This window comes from Dermacentor albipictus, chromosome 1, assembly GCF_038994185.2.
Source record: "Dermacentor albipictus isolate Rhodes 1998 colony chromosome 1, USDA_Dalb.pri_finalv2, whole genome shotgun sequence".
Taxonomy (NCBI): domain Eukaryota; kingdom Metazoa; phylum Arthropoda; class Arachnida; order Ixodida; family Ixodidae; genus Dermacentor; species Dermacentor albipictus.
Genome location: NC_091821.1, coordinates 279,290,321 through 279,316,161, shown reverse-complemented (window position 1 = coordinate 279,316,161; position 25,841 = coordinate 279,290,321).

The following is a 25,841-nucleotide window of genomic DNA, read 5'->3' as shown; positions in this document are numbered from 1 at the left end:
GCGGAACAGCCCCCGTAATTGGTATGTGTGCCCCCCGCGTTTCCTTCGCCGATCGCTCTACTATCGTGCTATTCACAGTCATCGCCCACCGTAACCCCATCATCCTTGACTTAGTCTTCCTCTCCGCACATTCTGCTCTCATCGACTGTTCCGCCAGTACTCTCCGCCTTGACCTGCCTGTTCTGGATCCCGCTGAACCACACCCCAGTCGCCTTAGTTCCATCGACTTCGTTCGCTTGCTACCTTCGGCACTGACTTACGTTGACTTAGTGTCATCCCTACCAGTCCCCGACGGTCACTACATCGGGGCTCCTATGCAAGACGTCCTCCTTAGACACGGGATCACAGTACCTCATACAGTTTTATCTATTACGCCGAATTGCGTCTGCCTGCCAGTGGTCAATTTTGGCTTGAGGACCCAAGTGCTGCCTTGCGGGATGTCTCTGGCCCAGCTTTGATCGCTCAGTAGCATCTATTTCGGTTTAGACTAAATCGAATCCTTTCTCGTAATCAACGAAAGCTATATATAAGGGTTGGTTATATTCCGCACATTTCTCTATCACCTGATTGATAGTGTGAATAGGGTCTATTGTTGAGTAGCCTTTACGCAATCCTGCCTGGTCCTTTGGTTGATGGAAGTCTAAGGTGTTCCTGATTCTATTTGCAATTACCTTAGTAAATACTTTGTGGGCAACGGACCGTAAGCTGATTGGTCTATAATTTTTCAAGTCCTTGGCGTCCCCTTTCTTATGGATTAGGATTATGTTAGCGTTCTTCCAAGATTCCGGTACGCTGGAAGTCCTGAGGCATTGCGTATACAGGGTCGCCAGTTTTTCAAGAACAATCTGCCCGCCATCCTTCAACAAATCTGCTGTTACCTGATCCTCCCCAGCTGCCTTCCCCCTTAGCATATCTCCCAAGGCTTTCTTTACTTCTTCCGGCGTTACCTGTGGGATTTCGAATTCCTCTAGACTGTTTTCTCTTCTATTATCGTCGTGGGTGCCACTGGTACCGTATAAATCTCTATAGAACTCCTCAGCCACTTGAACTATCTCATCCATATTAGTAATGATATTGCCGCCTTTGTGTCTTAACGCATACATCTGATTCTTGCCAATTCCTAGTTTCTTCTTCACTGTTTTTAGGCTTCCTCCGTACCTGAGAGCCTGTTCAATTCTATCCATACTATAGTTCCTGATGTCCGCTGTCTTACGCTTGTTGATTAACTTAGAAAGTTCTGCCAGTTCTATTCTAGCTGTAGGGCTAGAGGCTTTCATACCTCGGCGTTTCTTGATCAGATCTTTCGTCTCCTGTGATAGCTTACTGGCATCCTGTCTAACGGAGTTACCACCGACTTTTATTGCACATTCCTTAATGATGCCCATAAGATTGTCGTTCATATCTTCAACACTAAGGTCCTCTTACTGAGTTAAGGCCGAATACCTGTTCTGCAGCTTGATCCGGAATTCCTCTATTTTCCCTCTTACCGCTAACTCATTGATCGGCTTCTTATGTACCAGTTTCTTCCGTTCCCTCCTCAAATCTAGGGTAATTCGAGTTCTCACCATCCTATGGTCACTGCAGCGCACCTGGCCGAGCACGTCCACATGTTGTATTATGCAAGGGTTAGGGCAGAGTATAAAGTCTATTTCATTTCTAGTCCTTACGTCACATTTGCGTCCAATTCTTCCCGGCACGACACTGCCAGATTTTCTCCATTTTATCTACTGTACGGTCGCGAACCAACCTTGCCCCTTGACACGGCACTTCCTCCTGCTGCGATCTCAACAAGCGAGTATGCGCGTGACGCCAACACCCTCGCCGACCATGCACGCCAGCTTGCCCGTACTCGACTGACGGCCTCGCTAACCACTCACAGCGTCAGTACAACGCCCGGCACCGTTACCTACAATTTTCGCCTTGTTGCGCTCGTGCTCCTGTGGTCCCCCTCTCGTCCCGTCGGGCTTTAAGTGAAGCTCCTTTCGCGATACACAAGGCCCTACCGTGTACTGCGCCAGGTGACGCCTGTGACGTACGAAATTGCTCCTATGAGTTCAACCTGGTCCTCTACTCTGGCATGTAGTAATGTTGTGCACGTCAGCAGGCTCAAGTCCTTGTTGCTGGGCGAGTTGGTTGGGATCTAAAGAATACATTGTTGCGCCAAAAAAAAGGAAAATAAAGATTTGGGAAGGAAGAGTTCTCGATCTGTCCTTTCACACTCTTCCTTCCCAAGTCTTTATTTTCCTTTTTTTGGCGCAACAATGTATTCTTTACGCTGAAGTCCTACTACACTGCTTCCGAGTCCGGCCTTTAGTCGCTCCGGGACGGTTCTTTTGCCGCCGGGGGGAAGTGCTTCGGAACAGTATTTGCGATCACGAAGCGGCGAGCAGTGTGTTGACGATGACGACAATTAAAGGCTAGCGCGGGCTGCGGCCTCTTGGCCAAGTGCAGCGTATTTCCTTGTAAATATACCTGTATATAGCTTTTCGTCTGCGTCTTCCTACGTAACAATATTAATTAGTTAATCCTTGGTAATAACTTAAAATATATTATATACGTGGGCGACACAACTATTCTAGTTACTGCACCAACTTCCACTGAGGCTATCGGTGTCGCAAATCAGACACTAATAAAACTGTTCACTTGGTCTACTGCAATTTCACTTCCTATATACACTAAGAAAACGACAACTGTTCAGTTCAGACCACAAAATTGTAATGTCGCTAGAGATTTAACATTTCAACTCCATATTTCGATTATTCTAGTTGTTCCTACTGTTAAATGCTTTGGGGTTGTATTCGAGCAACACATGTCGTGGAATACATGTGTATTTAGTCGTTGCCAAAAATCCCGTCTGAGTGGAATTTTATGCAGGTTAAGATTTTTTCTCCCTGAAGGTATTAAGCCTGTCCTATACAAGTCCTTAATTTTCAGTTAAATTAACTATTGCCATCTTTTGTGGAGAACTACGACTCGTACTAATATCACCCCACTACACAGAATGCCGAAAAGAGCCGTCCGTAATATTGTGCATTTGCCCCACGACACCCATACGTACGCATTTCTTTAAAAACAGAATTTACTTGCTTTGCCTGATATTTATGAGAAAAGACTAATTCACCGGTGTAAGACAGTTATTACCAGAAATAATAACCAATTAATACTACCTCGAACTTGTCTATTTGCCGAATTGTGCATTGCTTTATGTATCGCGTTACACATATGTTGATTTCGTATATGTATATCGTGCATGCGTAATTAGCGTCCTCTTTTTTCTTTCTGTTTCAATTGCATCATTAGATACGTGCATTTTACATGTGCTCTATATGCACTATGTTTCACCTGTATTTATTCTACACACGACGCGTATGGGCATTATGTTTGTCACTCATATTCTATGGACTCAGTGGACTCTTCTTGATTACGTAACACTTCACGTTCACCCACTCCCTGTCTTAATAAAATATTTACTACTACTACTTCGCCTTATACTCTGTCACTGCCTGTTAAAAAAGGCCTGCTCGCCACGCCAAGCCATAAAAAGGCTTTTTGTTCGCGGTCCTCTACATTTGGTGTTAAAATAAAGTGAATTTAATAGTAAACGTGTGTTTTCAGAAGTGGCGGCACCCTTAGATCTGAAAAGTAAGTATTTGGTTCAACCTCCGTTTAGCTGCACTATTCAGTCTAGTCACACTCACCGCTTGTGGGTGGCAATGCTGCTGCGATGTGGTCGTGTCGAGAGCGACCTGACAGTCTAGTTCGCGCAGCCGTCGAACAACCCTCGGTGGTTCCGTGTAGCGGTGTAACAGTTTTAATGCAGCTGCATTACACGGGTCGTCGGGGGGCTGGAAAGGGTTGAGTGTGCACCAGAAAATGTTCGCACGGTGAGAGCACAAAAATTTTAAAAAATGTTTTGTTAGCATATCTCTTTGGGAAAAGTTTGATGTGGTTTTTCGGTTCATCTGGTAATGCACAGACTATGAAGGACAAAGTATAACTTATAACCTCAACACGGAGCGAGGATGGCCGAGCGCTAACTACCGTTAGCCATGCGTGAGTGGCGATTAAAAGCGCATGCGCCTAGGTTGGAAAACCTGAAAAAGAAAGCAAATACGACTGGAAAACACGACTACAAAACAACGCATGGAACCAGTTCACATTCAATCTGTGCTCCCTTGACCAAATCAGAAAAGTGTGCTTATACGCAGCTATAATCCACGATGCTCACAGCCTCCGAGACTTGTCTATATTACAGACGAGTTAAGAGAATAAAAAAGTCAAAAACTTGAAGAAAGACTGTTCGTAAATTTTACAAGCAAATAATAGGAGAAAGTATTTCCTCTGGCGCTTTCACAACTTCTTAGTCAATAACGGAAGCAATGTTCCCACCAGCGAAATAAATTCCTGGCTGTGTCCCTCCATCCGCTGCTCCCTCCAAGCATAACACACATGCATAGCAAGGTGGAGGCCCTGCTTCGCGCTACAGTCTACGCAGTACGAGTAAATAGGAATAGGTGATTCGTCATTTGAAAACAACCCCTGCAGTTTGCCACGTGAGTCAGATATTCAGTGTTGTAGAGAGCACTCAACTGGCTTTACGCTATGTGCTGACGCCCGACTGAGGTTTGTATACGTCACGATTTATGTGCGACATGCTGCGTTTGCGACTGGAACGCTGTGCAGCTACACGTTTTGGCGTGAACATTCTCTCCATGCTGGCACGGAAGTGTGAGAAGCGCAGCGAGCGGCTGCGATAAATGAGGCTTCTCTATGCGGCTTGCCGTGCGTGCGAAAAAAAGAAAGCGGCATTTCAATGAATGATACGTAAATTTAGTCGGGGCCATGCGACCAACCTGTTATAGCGTTGTGCAGACAAGTGCATACAAGATGACTCACTTGGCAAACAAGGCAAACAATGAGATGAAAAGAACCACGCTGAAGGCAGGAGACAAACAAAAATTAGATACGCGCAAAACGATTCGCGCTGAATATGTGGCGCTGGAGTGCTGAAGGAGGCACGGTTTCCTTGAGTCTGTCGGAGGTATCTGCATAATGTTGGCAGTTCTCGTATTGTCCTCCTCCATGACAGCGGGTGTGCTGCCGCTATACCAGTGTTATGAATTGTGATTACGGCTTTCCTTTGAATGGCCGTCTGTTCCACTAGGAAGTTGACTTAGACCAGTAGAACACCTTCCTTACGAAATTCATTGTGGAACTCATTCCACTATGGTTATCACATAAGTCGGGCACCTCCCTCATGAATAGCGTCACAAATGACCGCGGTAGCTCAGACGGCGCTGCACCAAATCGCACGTTTTCCTTGCGGCCGCGGTGATTGTTAGACATAGGAAATATGTCAGCTGATTTAATGTTAAATGCATTTTCAATAATACTCGGTGATCGAAGTTAACTCTCCTTTCGGGAACTTTCAATAGGCTGGGAGTTGCTGGATGACATTTATACCCATAAATCACTCCAAAAAAGGCGTCAGCGTTTTGATAGGCAAACTATGCGAAGCAGAGTGAAAATTAAAGTTATCATTCGTAATTCTTTACCGCCCATTTCATTCAGGACTATGGTCAGCAGCCGGCAACATACGACTGCAATATTAGAAAGCACACTTTGACAGAATCACACCCACACTGTGCAAATAACGCCTACGCGGTCATCTACAGTATTATCAAACAAAGCCATAGTTCAACAACGCTCACGCGTAAGGAAAAGCAAGGACGCACGAAGGTGTAATATTCTCGCTGTAGAAGAATCGGGGCCCGAATTCACAAAACTTTCTTACGCGAAAATTGTTTGTAAGAGAAAATTTCAGCCAATCTTGATGATCAACGTAATATGAGCGATGGCCAATGGCCGAGAGTGCTTGCGAAACAATAGCTTTGTGAATTCGACCCCGGATGTATGACGGGAGCGTCCACCGGTCACCTCTAGGCATCTTCCGAACACTAGCGCTCATAGGTATGCTTTCCACCTATGACAAAAAAAATATTATCATAGTTTCGACATAAGGGCGAAGCAATAAATGCGATAGCAGCATGTTAGAATATTACACGAAGTGTAAGGCTCTTAGCTGTAGTGGCAGTGTGAACGGCAGTACGCATAACTAAGTAAACACGCATGGTGTAACGAAACCCATGACAGGGTTTCATATAATGGATAAAGATCGAACGTAGAGCGAAGAGAACGAAGCTGTTTGAAAGCCTCAGTCGAGGTACGAGACGGGCGAGAGGGGCAGTGCTAGGGCTGAGAAAAGATACTTTGCAATTGTAACATGATACGATACAAGATACTCGGGCCACAAGTACTTGAGAAACAGATATAAGACACTACCGCGATTATTGTATCTTATACGATACATTCCATCTCTAACTTAGATACTCCGATACATTCGCACATTTCTTATTATAATCTCAAAGTTTATTGCTTCAAAGTGGTCACATGTTTTGATAGATATTAAATACCAAAGGAGGTCCTATACTCAAAGAATGTATTGGAACCTCCGGTCAAGGTTAAGTGGTGAGAGGAATGGGGATATTCCGGCTACATTGCTATACGATATGGCAGAACATGTGTGAAAGCCACTAGACGCCAGGCAGCCGCATTCCTCCATCCTTCAGACTTCGTAAGAAAGCATCAAGCAAGAGAAACTTCGATGACGACGCTATAGCGGCATCAAAATTTGCGCGAACGGCACCGCACGCACTGGCGTGTGCAGCAGAGTACGGTGGCTACGAGCAAGTGTCATGCCACCGACGGAGCTCAAAACGAAAAATTCGCGAGAACAAAAGGTCAGCTACGCGCAGACGTGTGCGCGCTTGTTTTTGTCGAGACGGCGCGAGCGCCGCCACGTGACTATGCTCCACCACTAGGGAAGCGCATCGCCTGCCCTCGCTGGAAGGCTCTGGCGGAAGGATAAAAGAATGTCGCTGCCTTTAGTTTTCTGCGGGTGGCTTAGCGGCTGCAGTATCGGCTTGAGAAGCGGTCTTCAAACAGCTAAAAAATAGCGTCATCCCTGCGCTGACATTAAATTCTTTCTTGTCATGCGTGCAGTGAAATTATTTTGTCAGCATCATGTTTCCAGTGGCAGTATTTCAGTTCGTTGATGTAACCTCGTGTGTGCCCAACCTGCATGATTTGCATTTATTTATACAATAGTTTTTTATTTTTATTATCCCGTGCATATTTCTGCACATGCCGTTGTATTAATTAAGTTTGTGCCACCCTGCTAAATTCACCGCATGGTGATTACAGTATTAATAAAACAAATCAAACAAAAAAACGTTTACATAGTTTCGCACTGTGAATTTGCGATCGCAGTATCTTATCATAAGAAGCCAGCAAACAATGACACTAAGGAAAACATATGGGAAATTACTTGTACTTAGTAATCGAATTAAAGAAGCGATAAATTAATGGCAATGAAAGTGCCTGAAGAAATCCGCAGATGGGGGACGGTAGTGCGTCTTTCGCATTGCGCGTTCCATGCTCTAACCAACTGACCTACTAAGGCGTCGTTTTCCCATCTACTTTCTTGGGTGTGTCTTTACTACTACGACTAGCCTTGGGTGTGTTAGCCAGCGCCCCGCTCCCTAAACTTGGCGGCTGATGTGGAACATCCTTTCTGCCACAGGCATCACGAGTATATGATCTTTTTGGGTGAAGGCAACTGGTCAATAATGCCACATACGTTACGTGAAAGTATCAATGTTGCCAGCTTCGAGACCCTCTTTATGTAATGAACGAGAAGAAAAGAGAGTTAACCGAGGGGCCAGATCTTTATTAATCATATCATAAGCCAGCACACAAAGACACCAAGGAAAACAAAGGGGAAATGACTTGTACTTACTAATTAAAAAAAAAACAATCAAAGTATTGGCAATGAAAGTGGATGATAAAACAGCTTGCTGCCGGTGGGGAACGATCCCACAGCCTTTGCAAGCGAAGGTTTGAGACTTTGGAAAGTCGTGTATCTTCTCTTGAGTCACCCTCAACGTCTACTGGTGCACATAATTCTAATGACAACCTACACGCTCAATTCAAGCAATTAAAAAAACGCTATCTCAACTCTCTCTTGCATAAACGGCAATTTAGAAAACAGGTCGCGTAGAAACAATGTCATTATACATGGTCTCAGCGAGGGCCCTAACGAAAATTATAAGGAACTTTCTTCCAACTTTGCTAAGTTATTCCAGGCCACTCTTAAGATCGCATGTCCGCGTACCGAAAGGTGTCATAGACTCGACAATAATTTTAGAGGCCGGTCACGTCCCGTTCTCATGAAGCTCCTCGATTTTCAGGATAAGGTGTTGCTGCTGAAGAATTGCTATAAACTTAAAAAACACTAGCTTCAGGGTTTCGCTTCAAGTTCGCGATATTCGCAAGAAGCCCTTTGACGCGTCCTGCTTTCATTGGGATAGTGGATCATCTGTCCAATTTTGATTTGATCATGTATTTTATTGACAGATGCGATACCATTGGGATAACATGTCCAATACTCTCGTCAGATCATCTGCTGACTCAACGAAACCCGCTGAAACCTTTCCTGGGGCCAAATCCCCTTCACTTCACGGTACTGGCAATAAACTTTCCATTTTAAACGTTAATGCAAGAAGCCTTGTCAGCAATTTTCTGAATTGATTTCCTTGGTCTCGTCTTACTCGCCATATATTATCGGTGTTACTGAGACCTGGTTACATGATGGTGTGCATGATTCTCAAGTAACCCTTCCTGGCTTCAAAGTGGTTCGGGGAGACCCGCCATTGTTGTTCAGTAGCTAAGGTGTTGGGCTGCTGAGGACGAGGTCGTGGGTTTGAATCCCGGCCACGGCCGGTGCATTTCAAAGGAGGCGAAAACACCCATGTATTTAGATTTAGGTGCACGTTAAAGAACCCCAGGTGGTCGAAATTTCCGGAGTCCTTTACTACGGCGTGCCTCATAATCAGAAAGTGGTTTTGGCAGGTAAAACTGTATAATTAAAAAAAATTAAAGCAGTTCGGGGAGACATAGGCAGTGTTGCTCTATTTCTTCATTCTCACCTGCTCTTTCCTGTACTCCCTGCCCCACCTGATGCTGAGTCTTTTTGCTGTTCGGTCCAACTTGAAAATATATCTTTGATTAGAGGTGTCGTTTGCTGTCCGCCTGGTTATAATATTGAGTAGTTACACAATCTAGGTGAATTTTGGCACAGTTATAATGGTTCTTCATCCAACGTAATACTTCTTGATCCACGAAGTAGCTATCAGGCGGGAGTTGGCCCTGATTTCATTGTCCTGTAGCCTACATGAGATCATTCAGGATTTCACTCAGAAGTCTTCAGTTCTTGATCTATTTTTTCTTACTACATCTCTTTTTAATGCCCGTTATGAATGCGATGTCATTGAAGGAAAATCTCACCAAAATGCTGCGTTAATTTCACTTCCAGGCATCAACCCTAAATCCAACTATATCTACTGCACATTTCCTGACTTTAACCACACTGATGGTTTGGTAATAACAGATGCCCTACGCGATTTTTTTGGCGAACTTGAACTAATCAGTACCACTAGTGATACTAATACCTTGACAAGTTTCTTCAAAAATCTTGTCACTAGGTGTACCAACCTTTTCATTCCTTTAAAAAAAAGAAACCAAACACTGAAATTCCAGAATGACTAGGTACCATTTGCATTTGTCACGTCGTCTAGCCAGATTACGTCAATCGAAACGCTCCGGTGGCTCAACAAAACTCATGCAGTTTCATCGCACTACAAAGGAACTTTGTTCTAAAATAGTTGCTGAAAAGAAATGTTATAACAAGGTGACCTTGCCGAAATTAATGAAGACTAATCCCCGTTACTTTTTGAAAGATATCCTGCCACCAGCGTCATCCTCGGACACGTTAATAATTAACAATCTTGCAGTTTCTAATACGCAGAGAATAGCTTCTTCTGTTAACACCTACTTCCACTCTGTCTTTACAACTGATAACTCTGTAATCCCTATTTGCGATTCTGAACCATACCGTCCAATCTACGATGTATCACAGCCTCCAAAGTGTGTTACTTAACCTAATCCTAAACTTAGGCTACAAGAAGTTGTGTGGCCCTGACGGTATCCCGACTGTTTTTCTCGTTCGATACTCTGTCTGGTGCAGCAGACATCTAACAATTATTTTTAGAAAATTTCTCTCTGCCACCAACCTTCCTCCCTCGTAGAAACTTGCTTCAATTCTCCCCTTCTTTAAGTCAGGTAACATTCCATCATTATCTAACTATTGGCCACATTCTATTTAAACGTAGTATGGAATTTCTTGAAACAAACAAATTTTTTGCACTTTGAAGCATGGTTTTTTACGTGGCCTCAGCACTTTAACACATCTGAGAGAAATCGTCCACGACATCAGCAGCCCTTTAGACATAGGTGACTAGATTGGTGCTATTCTTATAGACTTTGCAAATGCCTTCGACACTGTCTCACACCCTAAACTTATGCGCAAGCTGTTCGCTCTACTAAAAAATTACCGACGATTACGTTACTTCCTAATGCGAAATTTGAGCGCAGCAAATAAGCTGTTTCACCTTTTCGATAGATTGAGGCAAAGAAATCGAGCAACACATGTATCATCTCGACGGCGGCGACGGTAAGCTTCTGCTTCGGCGGCACGCACCTCTGGATTCTGACGGCGACGTCGCTGGGCCTCTGCTCTGGCAGCTCGTTTAGCAGCAGCAGCAGCAGCAGCAGCAGACGGAGGACTTCTATCGGTCGTCTCGCTCATGGCTCAGAAAGAACTGGCAGATAATTTCGCAGTGGCGAACGGCAGCGGCAATTTCGGCTCGGGCGGTGCACATATACAGATCCGCCGCCACCGATCTGGCTCTCTGATTGCCACCGCACAAGGCGAACGGCAGCGGCAATTTCGGCTCGGGCGGTGCACATATACAGATCCGCCGCCACGGATCTGGCTCTCTGATTGCCACCGCACAGGGGTTGCATTGGAGGAGGAGCGAAGAAAGGAATTAAGTTCGAGCCGGCGCTTTGACAACCGGAGACTCGCAGGAAGAGGGGGGAGGGGGGCGGCGTGTACACCCAGCGGCAAACGATGGGGGCAGAAGCGCGCGCAGCAAGCGGACAACACGATAAAGGGAGGAGGGAAGAGATAGCAGCGACTGACTGATGCCGCTGACGCCGATAGTGAGTCAACCCCAGCTGCGGAATTGGTTTCAGGGACAACGCCGCCGATGCCGACACAAACAATATGATACCCTCGCTTCCGCAGCGCTAAGAACCAGGTCTAGCCGTGGGAAGGTGGTCACGTATTCGTCGACGTGCCGGGGCCTACGTGAAATAACCGGCGCGTCGGCAACTGAAGAGCACCCTATCCGCCACACAAGAACAGGGGCGGGGGGGGACCCTTTCCTCCTCTTTCTGCATGGCGGCGACGGTGTTCTATGCAGTCACGTTATCTTGACTCTCTAGCGGCGTCAGCGGCATCCAGCGGTATCAGTCGGTCGCTGCTAGCGCTGGGGGGATGAAAGGGGGCGGAGCTGGTTACGAGGCCGACGACAACGCCGACGACGACGCGAAACCCAGGAACAGACGCCAAAGAGCTGCGCTCTAAAAAAATGCATCTTTGATTGACTGGATATCGGACTTTCTTTCCCAGCGCTCACTATATAGACGTTTAAACTCTACAAACTCACACTTGACGCCTCTCTCATCAGGGGTTCCCCAAGGCTCAGTACTGGGTCATCTTTTATTCCTGCTTTCTATTAATGATCTTTCCCTACACACCTCACTTAAAATACACCTTTTTGCACACAATTGCGTTTTATATCATACAATTGAATCTCTTACAGATCATGTTGTCGTTAACAATTATTTCACTGACTTCTGCAACTGGTCCAAAGCATGGCAAATGAATGTGAGCGTTTCCAAAACTGTCTCCATGTCTTTTACACGACACTGATGCCCTGCGTTCTTTGCCAATGCCTTTAATATTATTACTTTAAATAGAGTGTTCGAATTCAAATATTTAGGTATCCTACTAACAAAATATTTGTCATGGTCGAAACACACTGATGTCACCTGTAACAAGGCCTTTAAAAGACTAGCTTGCTTGCATCGTAGGTTGCGTTTTGTTCCTCAAGAAACTAAACTTCTAACATATAACACCATCATTCGTCCCATCCTCGAATATGGCAGCGTTGTATGGAATCGATATAAACACCGTGACGTCGAAAAACTAGAATTGGTGCAAAAAAAAAAGCTTGCGCGCTTTGTTTGTAAGAGATATGACACGGACTTTTCGTCGTCTAACTGTCTTCCCCTACTTGGTCTCCCTCCTCATGAAAAGCGTCGCAAACTTGAATGCCTAAAAATCCTTCTCACGTTAATCAATTCTTGTATCTCCTCTCTAGATAACTATTTGAGTTTTTCTGAACCCTTATGTACAAGGAGTCACCACGCTCTAAATATCTCAACCTTTTTTGTCCGCACTGATTCCTATAATACAGCTTTCTCCATCTACAGTTGCAGTCTGGGATTGATTTCTGGGCAACCCCGGTTAAGTGCCACTGAAACAAATCACGCGCGCTTGTTTGTAAATGTTTCTATGTTTGTTTATCCCACTCCTGCAATAGCCTCATGAGGCCACAGTATGTATAAATAAATAAGATGACTTGAAGTAAGTATAAATGGGACAATGCACAGACCACCTCCTAATAGGTAAAGGTAACGTCTTTGGAGGGACTTAGGGGATGTCGATTCGAGCAATGAGCGCCTCTATAAATTGCCTAAATGCCGGATCATAGGACCGCATTTGAAAAATTTTCTGCACACGTGACGCATAAGGTTTACAACACGCTGGTATTTCCGGCTAGTTCCTCGATGACTGTTTTGAAGCTTCTTGAAGTGCGACAACGGAAACAGCATGGCAAAACACATCCAGTTTTCTGTTCCTATAATTCATTTTCAGCCACTGTGATCACGCTCCAAGAAGTGAAGTTTTGTTAACTATACGACTGTGGCATTTCAAATTTTTCTGCAAGTAATGTCCTCCTTTTCGTATAGACAAGCTCATGGGCTAAAATTGGGTTATGTGAAACAGACCCGCCGTGGTTGCTCAGTGGCTATGGTGTTGGGCTGCTGAGCACGAGGTCGCGGGATCGAATCCCGGCCACGGCGGCCGCATTTCGATGGGGGCTAAATGCGAAAACACCCGTGTGCTTAGATTTAGGTGCACGTTAAAGAACCCCAGGTGGTCAAAATTTCCGGAGTCCTCCACTACGGCGTGCCTCATAATCAGAAAGTGGTTTTGGCACGTAAAACCCCAAATATTATTATTATTATGTGAAACAGGCGATTTTAAATAAATTTTTAAAGTGTTCGCTGAAATGCCCGGTATTTTAGAGTACCCTCAATTTTCATGGCAAATTACTGGGACTGTTGGTAGAATATTACCAAAAGCAAAAAACAAAGGACTGGAACAAAGTGGAACAGAGCAGTGCCTTAGAGAAGAAAAGAACAAAAATCAAATTTGGTTAGACGGAAATGTTAACGGCAAATTTCATACTGCATTTAATATCTCACTTTCTACAAAGATACCTCGATTTATTTTAGTTTCATCACTTTACAGCACTGATGATGGTGTTTGTTTTGTTTGTCATATCATAGCCTAAATGACGCAGCGACGTGTTCTTTTGCGCGCCGACAGCGCCCTATAGGCGAAGTTGACACTGCCACAAGGCGGTGCGATCGATGGGCAGCAAAACAGCACCCGCCGCCTTTTTCGTTCCGCATTGCGTGCAGGAAAGCGGTTGCCCGACGCTGTCTGCCCGCACGCGATCATTGCGTGGCTTTCCGCCATCGCAGCCATTGCTGTTCATTGAAGAGAGGACGCCCTGCCGACTACCTCAATTTTTGTCACGCGATAACTTCTGGCAATGAGTGCTTCCGTATATCGGGACTTAACGGAAATAGTTCGGACATTGTAGATTATGTCATTGATATAAAACATCTTCTAAGGCGTGACAATTCCTTGGCAAGTAAACCAGCAAAATCTGCCCCTCCTGTGATGCCTTACATATGCAAAGTAAATATATAACAAGTCAAGTTAACACCTGCAAACTTTATAATATTGCAATCGCCATTCCCAGCATTAAGCGCGCAACTCATCCCGACACTGCTCAATTCCTGCCGTTTCGCCTATTCCGCCAGTCAAAATATTCGTCGACGCCCAAACTTGCGCCTCATTCAAACGCCTGCCCGTCGCCTGCTGCTTTCAGTAGTCAGCAAAAAACAGAAGTCACGGGACCAGGTCTTTACTTCTTCATTGTAAAGCTTCAGTCATTTTGCCGCGGTTGCCCGTGCGGTGCTGCTACGGTTCGGATAAATGGGATTTCCTGACGGCTGCATTTGATCGTCGTTCACGCCTATAATTGCAACAGTCATGTCGCTACCGGTTGGTGGTTGCTGCCATTTCATCTCTTCCACCGGCCAGTAGCAGCCTCGACGCCAAACATACACCTTATTCAAACACCTGGCGTCGCCTGCTGCCTTCAGTAGACAGGAAAAAGCAGAAGCTACGGGACCATGTCGTTTACCTCTTCATTGTGATGATTCAGTCACTTTTTTGCGGCTGCCCGTGCGGCGCTTCTGCGGTTCGAATAAATGGGATTTCCTGACGGCTGCATTGGATCGTCGTTTTCGCCAATAATTGCAACAATCATGCAGCAATCGGTTGGTGGTTGCTGCCATTTCGCCTCTTCCAACGGCCAGTAGCAGCCTCGACGCCAAACATACACCTTATTCAAACACCTGGCGTCTCCTGCTGCCTTCAGTAGAAAGTAAAAAGCGGAAGCCACGGGACCAGGCTGTTGTTGTTGTTGTTGTTGTAGCCTGTGGCACGTGTGGCTCCTACCCACGATGGGGGATTGGCCAAGAAATAGGTGGATTATTCAAAAATATTATAGAGCATATAGTTCCTAATATCTATGGGAATAGAATTGAATATAGTTGAATTACCGGCTAAAATAAAATCAGGAAGGTGCTGTTGAATGAGTAATAATTAATTTAAAAGTAATTAAAAGATAGAATTTAGCAGGGCATTCGTTTAGATTCTGTAAGGAATGTTTGGACAGCGAAGCATGCATCCCTGTGGCTGAATCCCAAAGTGGACGCCCCGAACGAAAGAATTGCAGGTTCTGTCAAGTCCAGGCCAATTCTTCGAAAAGGTATCTCCAACAATCTTTTTCTTAACGCAGCAAAGCGGCGACAAGATAGAAGAAAGTGCTGTATTGTTTCCTCCTCCTCACAAAAAGAACGGAGGGGAGGGGAAACCAAACCTGACCTGTGTAAATAGAAATTTAGCGAGGGAATGCGGCAGCGTAATTTGGTGAGGCAGACCTCAAGCATCTTTCTGTAACAAGATTCGCTATGCCAGGGAAATGACAGGTGTTTATACTCTGGAGAAGCTGTCAAATGTGGGTTTGATAAGGCTAATCTAATTGATCTCATCCGAAATCTTGCCGCCGTGATCTGTGCTGTCACTGGTAGAATAGGAATAACAGGGCCGGATAGTGATGCGTGTGCCAGTGAATCGGCAGTTTCATTAAAGAAGAAACCTTTATGACCAGGCACCCAAATGAAATGAATACATTGCACATAGGCAGGAACTAGTAAGTGGAAGAGTTTTAGCATGGGCAGGTTCTTTAATTCTTCATTGTGATGATTCATGCTATTTACTGCGGTTGCCCGTGCGGCGCTTCTGCGGTTCGGATAAATGGGATTCCCTGACGGCTCCCTTTGATCGTTGTTCACGCCAATAATTGCAACAGTCATGCCGCAACCGGTTAGTGGTTGCTGCCATTTCGCCCCTTCCCCCGGCGATAAGCATCGTCGAATCCCAAACTTGCGCCCTATTCCAACACCTGGCGTCGCCTGCTGCCTTAAGTAGACAGGAAAAAGCAGAAGCCACATGACCAGGTTCTTCATTGTGATGATTCAGTCCTTTTCTGCGGTTGTCCATGCAGTACTTGTGCGGTTTGGAGAAATGGGATTGCATGACCGCTGTACTTGATCGCCGTTCACGACAATAATCGGACCAGTCATGCCGCAACTGCTTAATCGCAGCTCCCATTTCGCCTCTTCTACCAGCCAGTAGCAGCCTCGACGCCCAAACTTGCACCTTATTCAAACACGTGGCGTCGCCTGCTGTATCAGTAGACAGGAAAAAGCTGAAGCCACGGGACCGGGTTCTTTTCTTCTTCGTTGTGATGATTCAGTCCTTTTTTGCGTTTGCCCATGCAGTGCTTCTGCGGTTCGGATAAATGGGATTGCGTGACCACTCTACTTGATCGCCGTTCACGACAATAATCGGACCAGTCATGCCGCAACTGATTGGTGGCTGCTCCCATTTCGCCTCTTTCACCAGCCAGTAGCAGCCTCGACGCCCACACTTGCGCCTTATTCAAACACTTGTCGCCTACTGCCTTCAGTAGAAAGGAAAAAGCAGAAGCCACGGGACCAGGTTCTTTACTTCTTGCTTGTGATGATTCAGTGCTTTTGTGCGTTTGCCCATGCAGTGATTCTGATGTTTGGAGAAATGGGGTTGCGTGACCGCTCAAAAAAGTCAGCGACTGACTGGCGCCGCTGACGCTGCTAGCGTGTCAACTAAATATGGCTCTGCGTTTCGGCTTGGGAAGCGCGCACGGTGATCCGCTGATACCGAACCGGCTTTTCGGCAATCGGAAAACACCACGCGCTCTCGCGTGGTCGCCGCCACGGAGGAGGGGGGGGGGGTACATGCAGTGGGGAACAGCGCCAGCTATACGTTTCGGCTTGGGCAACAGCACATCATCAAGATTAGCAGCCGCACAGCCGGCGCTCTGATTGTCGCCGCATTGGAAGAGGAGCGAAGAGAGCAAGTCTGGTGCCGTGGGCGAGAGATGGCGCGAGGATCGCACACAGCTTGAGCAGCGCGCCGGCGCCGTCTACGCGGCTGGTTACGGCGAGGCACACCGGCTACGGCGACGCGAAATGCAGGAACGGGCGCCAAAGAGCTGCGTTCTAAAAAGCCATGATCAAAAATAACGTCCAGCGCAAAGGACTAGGACAGCGATAGACGACATACACAGCGCTGACTTCCAACAAGATTTTATTGCGTCGCCACATCGTGTGTGTATATATACAAAAAGAGGCATGCGCAGAAAATGTACGGCAGTCACAGGGGGTGTCCTAACAGCAAGTCATTGAACTAAGAACATGGTCACCAGAAAAAAATAAAAATTAAGCATTACGATTACTATCTGTTTAGAAACGCGACTTCACCAGGGGTCAGCGCAATTGAGGGCGCACTAACGCACATACTGCCAAGTTTTCTGATGAAATCAGCTTCCACGATTTCCCTGGTGAGCTGTGAGCAGTGTCTCGCTAAAACTTGCGTATCTTCAAAGAATGGCACGCAGCCGCAGTCCCGGCAATGAATGCCCAAGTGGTCTTGTACAGTGCTGCGGACATTGTTACAATGCTCTCTTAGTCGATCGTTTAAGCACCTGCCCGTCTGTCCTACATATTTACTGCCGCAGGACAGGGGAATTTCGTAGACTACATTAGTAGTGCACGTCACAAACCGTTTTCTGTGCCCGACAGAACAACAACTCTGATGCGATTTAGGCGCGTTTACACGCTTACAGAGCTTTGCCAATTTTTCCGGGGCTGAGAAAACGACTGTGATCCCTGCACGCTGCCCAATTTTCTTCAGCCTATGGGATACATCATGCACATATGGCAGCACTGCAAACGTGCGTCTTTCAGCCCGCTGGTTCCCTGATTGAGCGGGATCATCACGTTTTGTAGGCCTCAGAAGCTCTTCCGCTATGGCTGAAATTAAGGCCAATGGGTAACCAGCCCAAGAAAGACGATCAACCTGAGCAGCAAGACTATGTTGCATCTGGTGTGGGCGCGATTTATTGAGGCTGTTAATGAGACATAACTTTATAATACCTCGTTTAACGAGTTTTGAGTGTGCGGAGTTAAAGGGCAAGAGTGGCTTCTTACTTCTCGGTTCGAAGCACCAGCACACATGTTTGTTAGCAAGGCTCAGCCTGGGATCTAGAAAGCGCAAGGAATCATCGATGGGGACCTCATGCGTAAGTTCTAGAGGCTCCAGCTCTTTCTTAAAATATCCAAGACTTCAGAAACAGCAGGCTCAAAAGCGGGATTAGTGCAATCAATAAATATCAGGTAGTCGTCCACAAACCTGCACACCTTGACAACAGAGGACGCGGCTAGGTGACCATGAATATTGCGATCATGATGAGCTAGGTAAATATCACTTAGTACGGGCGCAAGACATGATCCTATACAAACACCTTTCTTTTGTATGTAATTTTGTTCATTCCATGAGATGTAAGTTGATGTCAAGTAGAAGGTGAGCAATTCAAGAAAGCCGCTAACAGAAACACCTGCGGCATTCTGAAAGCCAACTGCTCCAAAGTCATCAATGCATTCTTCAACAACCAGAAGCAACTTGTCATGCGGAAGTGAATAGTAAAGATCTTTAACGTCGATCGAGAACATCTTGAGTCCCTTTTCATTCTCTTTTAAAAAACTAATAACTTCACCAGAATGTCTAACGAGAAAAGGATCGTCAATGGTTAGAAGGTTTAGTTTATCTTGCAAAAACAAGCCAACAGATTTCTGCCAAGTCGCTGCTTCAGTTACGATAACCCGCAGAGGGCAGTCATTCTTATGCGTCTTAGCTGAGAAGAGAATGTCTAGGCTTAGCTTTTTAGTTTTTTCTATCACTTTTGCTAGCTTGTCAAGGCTAAGGGATTTGCATAGTTTTTTGCTTTCAATTTCACTTTTGCAAGGGAAACACTGTCATCACGTTTAAAAACTGAATCAATGGCAACCGTAGCCTTCGCATTGAAGTCACCCAACGGCAGGACAGCAAAACCACCTTCTTTGTCAGAGGGTAAAAGTGATAACGAGTTCGCTTTCAGAAACGATGTAACATATCCGATCGGGAGAACCTTTGTGGAAGGTTTGCAGCGCGTTAAAACGTCAACACCTTCCGCAACACACCTTTCAGATTCGGTGTCCGGGGCACGTCCAGCAACTTGCCTAACAAGGGTGAGAAGTTCGTGTGGCGATTTTCGAGGTTCCACGGCAAACTTCGGCCCAAGGGCTAACACATGCTGCACCTTTTCTGGAAGCGTCACATCTCCAATACGGTGCACATTGTTCCTCGGCAGGGGTTTCTTCTTTGGAGTAATGGCACGTAGTTGTAGAAGCGCATGTTGCCAGAGATATTCAGCAGTTCTGTCGACGATAGCAGACAACTCACGCCACTTTTTCTTTGCGGTAGATGGTCTGTCAGAACTGTGAAGTTGAAGGAACAAGACGTCACGGTAGAAGCGGGCCTGACGTTGCCATTCCGAGCGCAGAATCTTGCAGATCCTCACGCTATGCCCACAAGAGGGTCTGAACCCACCACACAGGGCTGCCACTTCGGGAGGTAGGATCTTGACTCGGATGCAGTAAGCGAATGAACGAGCTCGCAACACGGCAAGAGCAATCAAACTGACCAAAACACAAGGACTTGCTGAGGAACCGGGGAAAGACGAAGGGAAAGGGCCCATTGTACTAGAAATGAAGTGAACTAGGGTTGTTGCTTGGGCTAGTTGGTAATTCATGATCAAAAATAACGTACAGCGCAAAGGACTAGGACAGCGATAGACGACATACACAGCGCTGACTTCCAACAAGATTTTATTGCGTCGCCACATCGTGTGTATATATACAAAAAGAGGCATGCGCAGAAAATGTACGACAGTCACAGCGGGTGTCCTAACAGCAAGTCATTGAACTAAGAACATGGTCACCAGAAAAAATAAAAATTAAGCATTACGATTACTATCTGTTTAGAAACGCGACTTCACCAGGGGTCAGCGCAATTGAGGGCGCACTAACGCACATACTGCCAAGTTTTCTGATGAAATCAGCTTCCACGATTTCCCTGGTGAGCTGTGAGCAGTGTCTCGCTAAAACTTACGTATCTTCAAAGAAAGGCACGCAGCCGCAGTCCCGGCAATGAATGCCCAAGTGGCTTTGTACAGTGTTGCGGACATTGTTACAATGCTCTCTTAGTCGATCGTTTAAGCACCTGCCCGTCTGTCCTACATATTTACTGCCGCAGGACAGGGGAATTTGGTAGACTACATTAGTAGTGCACGTCACAAACCGTTTTCTGTGCCCGACAGAACAACTCTGATGCGATTTAGGCGCGTTTACACGCTTACAGAGCTTTGCCAATTTTTCCGGGGCTGAGAAAACGACTGTGATCCCTGCACGCTGCCCAATTTTCTTCAGCCTATGGGATACATCATGCACATATGGCAGCACTGCAAACGTGCGTCTTTCAGCCCGCTGGTTCCCTGATTGAGCGGGATCATCACGTTTTGTGGGCCTCAGAAGCTCTTCCGCTATGGCTGAAATTAAGGCCAATGGGTAACCAGCCCAAGAAAGACGATCAACCTGAGCAGCAAGACTATGTTGCATCTGGTGTGGGCACGATTTATTGAGGCTGTTAATGAGACATAACTTTATAATACCTCGTTTAACGAGTTTTGAGTGTGCGGAGTTAAAGGGCAAGAGTGGCTTCTTACTTCTCGGTTCGAAGCACCAGCACACATGTTTGTTAGCAAGGCTCAGCCTGAGATCTAGAAAGCGCAAGGAATCATCGATGGGGACCTCATGCGTAAGTTCTAGAGGCTCCAGCTCTTTCTTAAAGATATCCAAGACTTCAGAAACAGCAGGCTCAAAAGCGGGATTAGTGCAATCAATATCGCCGCTGTCAATCAATATCAATCGCTGTCCTAGTCCTTTGCGCTGTACGTTATTTTTGATCATGAATTACCAAATAGCCCGAGCAACAACCCTAGTTCTAAAAAGCCTTTCAGTTTCCACGTAACATATTTATGTTTTCTCGTATATTCGAATAACAATCTGAAACTATCAAGTCCTCAGCATGCGTATAAGACCTACATTACGCATTTTTCTGAAACAATTTATTTTTAAAGATTTGTGTAGTTAAATAATGAAGTTCAGTAAAGTGGAAAGTTGGGCTAGTTGGTGAGTGATCATCATAACTTGCTGGTGAAGCAGCGCACTGACACGGACACAGTGAAGAGTGTCGTCTCTTCCTGTTTGTCTTCACTGTGTCGGTGTCAGTGCGCTGCTTCACCAGCAAGGTATGATGATTAAATAATGAAGTTGCGCCTGGGCGAGGGGGTATAAGAATGAGGAGTCATGCTTAAAGGGACACTAAAGTGAAAAATCATTTATTCTGCATCAGTAAATTACCGTTCTACAGCACCAAAAACACCGCTCTTAAAACGATAAGACGTTCGGTAAGCCATAAAATGCACAAAAACTAAACACGGGTTCCGACGCCTACTTAAGTTCCCTCACCTGGGGGCTGTGACGTCTTAGATTTTGATGGCATCTTCTAGGGCCTACTAATTATATATCGCCGTACAGATTGATTACGTTGTGTTCTAAAGGCAGAAGTATTAAACAGGCAAGTTTCGGAAACCTTTATTCAGCCAACGCGGCCCAAATACGAAAACATACTTTGGAATCCTTGACGTCACGCTGACGTCCCGGCGCTGGGGTTTCGGCGCGAAATTCAAATACTGGTACTTGGAGCTTCATTTTCTCATCTAATATTCAAACTATCTTTCAGAAATGACTGCCTGCAGGGTTCTCAAACAATGGTTCATTAGTCTAAACTGATTTATTCTTTCGCTTTAGTGTCCCTTCCAGAAACGTGCGTGCGCCTGTGACGTACGCCGCTTGTGGTGGTGGTGCTTGTGTTACGCCAGCAACAGCTTCGCGGCACTTCCACTTTCGCAAGATCGAATAATCACGGAATTTTGTAATCGGTTAACCATTAATTATTGATCGTTTTAGACAGCACTCGCTCTGCAATTATGGGTTTCTGATCGAATAAATGATTAATAGAAATTTTGCCGGCACCTTTATAAAGCTTGAAGCATAGTTTTCTACTTCTGTAGAACCTGATTTTCATGTTTGAGAGGTGGAACTAAGTTTCAAACTGAAGTGTATAAACGTTTTATAAAGGATACGCTTGAGCTTGTTAAAGACTAAATATAGTTGGCACTGGTGTTTTTTTTAAAAAGATAAACAATATATGTTATAAAATGGCACTTGGTGTAGAATTAAATAACCCACATGACACAGAGAGTCCCAGTAGAGTACACTTAAACAACAAACTAAAAAAATTGGCAAAAGTGAAAGGTGAAGTCCAATTGAAGTATGCAACAAATTGGAATATGCAAATGGGAAAATAACTGGACTGGTTTAGGATTTTCAGCAACATGCTTTCTTCAACAGAGCAAAAGAATGTCAATGCGTTGGGATGTTAGGATGAAACCGACGGCTTCTTTGAATGACCGCACAACTAGGATGCGAGAATAGATGCTCGGACGCTATATAGATTTGCTGTAATAGGAATGAACCCCATCGCTATGTCAAACACGTGCTCCAAACTGGCGCACATGCTGTGCCACGTCTTTAGTAGACTGGGAGTGGCTCGACGATTAACGGCTGGGTTTCTATGGTATGCCTTGAATTTCGAAGGCATTTCAGGCATCCGTTTTCAGGCAGCGTGTGGGCGAAGAGAGGGGAAGCTCTCGGCTCGGCATCACTGGCAAAACCAGTCGACGGCCGCACTTTCACTGCTCGTGGGCCGCTATTCCACTATGATTTCAAAATTTTCGCGCCACTCCTGTCAAACTCGAAAACGACTTCTCAAACAAGCCTAATCGCTTAAGTCGATTAAATGAAAGGTGGACATCGATGAAGGTTAATCATAGTGCTTGATGGATACAATCGATTAATCGATTGATTATTCATCAATATTACCAACCGTACACCACGGCGTCTCCGAGCGCGCGCCTCCAGCACTTGCTGACCTCCGAGGAGCTTGGAGATCGCCGACCCTCTCAGCTACTCAACAGCATGCAGTACGTCCGGGCATATGGACGTAATGATGCGCAGTTGAGGGAGATGTCCCTGCAGCGCTTTATGCATTCTACCAGCATTGTCTTGGCCACTGCAGGGGACGTGGCCCTCGACCACTTCACCCAGCGGTTCACACCTAGGGGGTATTATTAGTCATTTGTCCTGCCCTTGAGCCTAGCTCCCTACTGTATCTGATGCCCAAAAAGAACCGGGTGACTGGCCTCCGTGTGCGACTACCGGGCGCTCAACGCTCACACCGTACAGGAGGTGTGAAAGGTGATAGTAATCACCTTCCACAGGCGTATCCCCAAATGCCCGTTAAGCCTGCCGACATCCCGAAGACGGCCATTATACCCCATTCGGCCTGTTTCAGTATGGGCGCGTGCCCTTGCAACGCAGCTCAAACGTGTGGGGATTGCACGCGCGTCCCGATATCTCCGGAGCGGTCACGCGGTTATCACGCGATAATCACGTGCTCGCCCGCGGAGGGTAGCTGGGGAGAGGGCACCTTCGCCGCTCCCGCTGCTCTTCGCGCCTGGCCGCGACGCCGCAGCCAAGGCACCCCGTTCCCTCCTTTCCCTTTCTTGGAACCGGGGAGACTTCCATCTCCGCCGCTCGGGGAGCAGCGCTGTTCCCCCGATGCATCTTGGTCTCACGGCGGAAGAGCTCGCGAAAGGCCGCATCTCAAATCAGCCGCTGAGACCGCCGCACGCCGTCCCCCCTGTTGCGCCCGGCCTTTGTGTGCGACTCACCGCCCCAGGGCCCGAGCGCGGATCCACTTTTGGGTGAGCTGAACTCTTATCAGCCTCTTTTGTGGTTCCCACACTGTGCGGTTTGTTTCACCCCAGACGTGCGGAATGCTCCGCCGCTGCGGTTGTGTTTTGTGTTGTATTTGTATGTGTTGTGGCTGTTGTTGTCTGTTGGAATCACTGTACTCTAAGGTGAATAAACACCTTAGGTTGAGACTCACCCTGTCCCCACTGGCCTGAACCCGCCGTGGTCGCAACTCACTGCGAACCGCGGGTTAGGGGTCACAGCTCTGACTGCTAGGGCTGCTGCGAAAGTGCTAGGGAGCGACTGCCGCTCCGCCGGCGCTGTGCGATCCAGAGAAGGGTCAGGTGCGCACGCGCGAGCCTGAGTAATACCCCTATATTTGGCGCCCAACGTGGGGCCAGAGGTGTGACAGGTTGAGTCTGTTTGTGTGAGTGACTGCCACTGCACGAACGAACCATGGCAGCATACGGGGCTGATTTACAGCCGTTGTATACGCTGTCGCAGGTTGCTACCAACAGGCAACAATTCGAAGCGGCGGTAACAGCTACCGCTCAGTCATGCCCTGCGGCGAACATTAGCCCTGGGAATTTGATAAGCTTCGAAGAGGGTAGCGCTACACACGAGGCGCTCTCTCCGGCAGGATGTACCCTTGAAGGCGTGAGGCACATTACGCCGAACCCTTCGCCAGTGTTTGCGGAGAGCATGGAGCCACTGCGGCATACTTGCTCGACGCGTTCTGCTCCTGTGCCCGGCATTACTGGCCAGAGCGAGCCTCAACAGGCGCTGTTGCAGGATGCGATGCGCTTGATTGAGAGGTTGACAGGTGCCGTGCAGGACACTCTGCTGACATCTGCCGCCGCTGCTAGACCGAGAGTGAGAGTGGACTTACCCACTTACAGCGGGTATCATGATTCAGTTAGCGTCAACGAATACCTCGATCGCGTGCTGACTTACCAGCGCGCAACGGGGCTGTCCGATGACGAGATGCTGGAACGCGTCGTACCAGTGTCGTTGACTGATCACGCTGCCCGCTGGTTCCGGCTTACTGGCTACCGGTCTAGCACGCTGGCCGAGTTCCGAGCGGCATTACGCGAGGAATTCCTGCCCGCAGATTACGAGCGTCGTCTGCGGCGCGAGTTGGAGCTACGTACTCAGCATCCGGACGAATCCTTGCTCGAGTACATCAGGACGATGGACGAACTTTATCGTACCGCTGACCCTACCACTCCGAACTGCGATAAGGTGGAGAGAGTCACACGACAAGCTCATCCCACCTTCGCAGCGTACCTAAGAGGCAGCAAGTTCAGGGATTTGGATGAGCTGGCCTCGGAGGCAAAGCGCATACAGGCGGACATACTCGCCTTGCGCTCATACCGACCTCCACCCCCAGCCCCGAGGGCACTTGAGCCGCGATGCGCGTGGAACGGGGACACTTTTCGCACTCGTTCCGGTGGAGATGGTGTGGTTGCTTTCAGTGACGGACAAATGAGAAACGGTTGGGGCTTATCTGACCGGGCTCTCGACCCGTACACTTATGCCATGCGTGCAGCATGCGCTGCCGATGGCCGAGGTATGCAGAATCGTGGTCGATATGCCGGCTCGATGATGCGAGAGCAGAGCGTGCCTGCAAGGGAGCAGTCGATAGAGAGGAACAATGGTCAAACGGCGCGAGGCACTGGACGCCAAGCCCGTCAAAGGCCGGCTCTCCTCTGTTATCGGTGCAACCAGCCAGGGCACTTCGCCCGGGATTGCAGACAGCCTGCGAACCGAGAGCACGCGCTTTCGGGAAACGAGCGGAGCCGCCGGTGAGCAATGCTGCATGGCCGGCGGCGGTTACAGCGGTGCGAAGTGAGACACATGAACTCCTTGCCCCGTGTTGTGCCATTACCACAAGCCCGGATCCCGAATCTGCAAGATGCAGAATCTATCCTGCGAGCGCCATAATTCTCCCTTCACAAGTCAAGATGCTGCGCCTTCGTGCGGGAGAAGCCTCGGCGGAGCAGCGTGTTTTGACGTGTCCGCGTGTGCCC